The sequence below is a fragment of the Octodon degus genome, unplaced genomic scaffold, assembly GCF_000260255.1.
Source record: "Octodon degus isolate 3935 unplaced genomic scaffold, OctDeg1.0 scaffold00033, whole genome shotgun sequence".
NCBI classification, from domain to species: domain Eukaryota; kingdom Metazoa; phylum Chordata; class Mammalia; order Rodentia; family Octodontidae; genus Octodon; species Octodon degus.
In genome coordinates, this window is record NW_004524609.1 from 7,884,406 (window position 1) to 7,887,406 (window position 3,001).

At 44.5% G+C, this 3,001-nt stretch overlaps 1 pseudogene; it reads right to left on the bottom strand.

Annotated features, from left to right (window-relative positions):
• LOC101562176 overlaps positions 1-1,832 on the bottom strand; it is a 30,565-nt pseudogene extending 28,733 nt beyond the window's left edge.
• Positions 1,833-3,001: the final 1,169 nt, after the last annotated feature.

Consider the following 3,001-nt stretch of genomic DNA (forward strand, 5'->3'; position numbering starts at 1 on the left):
CTTCTTTCTTCTTTCTTCTCTTCATGTATTTAGTGCTGGGTCTACAGAGTCTCACTGCAGACAGGACATGTAGTGATCCTCCTGTTCTCAGCCTCCCAAGAGCTGGGATTACAGGCACATGCCACCGTGCGCAGTCTCAACTGCTCTCTCAGCGTGCCCTGGTGGTGGGGCCGGCACAGCATGCCGGGGATTGAACCCTGGCCACTATGCTCTGTCTAAGCAGGCGCTTTAGTCCACTGAGCTATCTGGCCAGCCCTAAGAAAAAGCTTCTATAAAAAACATTTTCATGAGCCAGCTGGAGACCTTCCTAAAGAGAATGCAGTTAACCTGAATGGTAAAGACCGTGTCAGATGTGGTCCTGTCCATGGACCAGCTGTCCATGATGAATGTCTTCATTAGGAAATGCAGACATGTGCTAACAGAAAATCAAAAAGGTGAGGTAAAGGCCGGAGCTGCAAGCAGGCATGTGAACGCGTTATGGTGCCTTTGCAGCCACCGTAGGCAATGGCCCCTAGTGACTTGTGACTCACCCCCCTAAGTCAACATGACTGTTATAGGTAAATGTTTTGAGTCTATTTAGCAGACAGAATCAGTCTGAACAGCACAATTGAGGACAACCCAGAAGAAGACTTCCAAAACTTCTTCAAAAAGCAGCAAGAAAGGTCAGAGAGGTGTATTTGAAGGGAACAAGGAATACTCTGAAGGAGTTCAATAGCATCATGCTTTTTGCTATAATAATTTTTTTTAAAAAAAGGTTTATACATTTGCTATATTTTCTGATCAGACTCTATACTTTTGTTAGTTTAAAGAAATCTTTTATATATTTATTTGCAGCTGGTTCTTGTAGTGATCCTCCTGTCCCCGGTCCTTGCCCTTGCCAGGCAGGGGCTTTGGCCCTTGAGATATCTCCCCAGGCCGTGTTAGTTCTTCCTAGGGCAATGGTGGGAGGTGGAGGAGGAAAGTGGTGATGAGTACCTATCTCCCTAGCCCCCCAGGCTGTTTTTTGGGCCTCTGACATGAAGGCAGTTTATTTCTGGTTAGTGGCAAATTGAGTTTTCAACATCCAAGAAGTAGTTGTGTTCTCAAAGAGCGATGGTGTCCCTGAAACCTTTTCCACTTCTTTTTCAGAACAGACTCTTGGAGACATTGGTGGTACTTGGATTTCTGTTTCTCGATTTCATTACTCTCAATCCTGCCACTGGATCGTGTTTTCTGCTTAGGAATCCCATTTAAAGGAGTGTGTAAACCACTTATGCTGCCAGGGTCTACTTGTTAGCTAAGTGAAAGAGCACCTCAAGAAACTAAGAGGTTTGCAATGCAGAAATCTACAACAGGTTACCCACTCCTGTGAGACTTCGGGGGATTGTATTCCCTTTTCTTTCACCTCATATTTCCTTAGTTCCACCACTCAGTTCGTTAATAGCCAGCGTAGACGTGGGGCAGCAAAGAATCAAATCGACCCTTGGCACAGCCTCTGCATAATTCACCCTCATGCCTGTAGACCCGAAGAATTTGCAACCTGGAGTCTCATTTGGTGATAGTTTTACCCAGCAGCTCTCACAGATGGGTCTAGGGGCAGCTTGGCTTTCTGGTCAACCTGAGAAGTCTGATGAACATGCTGAGCTCAGGAATGAGCTGCTGGGTAAACAGATACCACGTTTCCTTACTCTAGAGATTAATTCAGGGAGATACATTCCCTTCAGCTCCACAACCCGCAAACCTTTGCAGGAAAGGATGTCCTATATCTTCCTCACCTCAGAGAAGAGAAAAGCTGTCATTTCCATGAAGTTGTAGATGATGCTAATGTCAATGCAAACCACGCAGCCACCCATTGTTCTGCAGATCTGTCTTAGTCAATAATGCAACATCACAGGCTAAGTTATGAGGAAAAGAGGTTTATTTGACTCACAGTTCTGGCCCAAGATCAAAGTTCCCCATCTGAAGTCCTTGCTGACAGCACACAGCATCACATGGTGACAGGCAGGGAGTGTAAGAGACTCGACAGACCGGCTTTCACAGCAGACCTACCCTCGTGGTCCCCAATCACCCACTCAGCACATGAACGAACTAGCCATTTATGAGGGCATGTTAACATGCTCCACCTTTTAATGTCTCATAATGGGAATTAAATTTCACCATGAAGTTTGCAAGAGACAAGTCCTTCTGAGGTATAGATAGCATTGTCCCTTATGCTTAGAGTTCCTACACATGAGGTATTTTATCTGAAGATACTCCTCGCTTACTCCTCGCTTACATCTTGGTTTGCTCACCAGGTCCTATCCCAGTCTCCTGAAGAGCTGGGGCTGTCGGCCTGGGCCTGTCGGCCTGGGCCTGTACCACCACACCCAGCTTCTCACTTCCGAGAGCCTTACATGTCCACAGCAGCCTGAACATTAGCTATTTAGTAGTGGGTTGGACTGTGATTTATTCCAGGGACAATCCTTTCAATCTGATAGCCAAGAAATATGCATGGAACAAGGACAACGGTCTCAGAAACAGCCTTGTGCTGATGTTGTCTATGTATGAAGGAAGATGATTGTTTGTCTCTGGCAGCCAGGGGAGGCTGAATCAAGAACATATTTTTCTCTTACCTTTGTCTTTATCATTGACTATGCATTTTGAGTGCTTTCTAGGAGCTAGATTTTGTAGGCTATAATGATAAAAAAAAATCGTAACCCTGTCCTGAAAGAACATTCAGGGTAGCTAGAAAAAATCAGTTAAATAAGTAGTTAAAATATTGTGTGGTAAAGGTTTATAAAAGACATATTGACAAGAGCTAGCCAATCTTCTTACACATCTGGGGAAATGGGGAAATAGGGCAGTTTTGCTGAAAGGAGAAATGTTTAAAGTGGGTCCTGGAACATGAGAAATATTGAGGGAATCTCAAATATAAATTAGTTTAACCCAAGCAGTGAGAATATTTAAATAAGAACAGGACCTAAAAAGTGTGAAGAGAGAGAGAGAGAGAGAGAGAGAGAGAGAGAGAGAGAGAGAGAGAGAG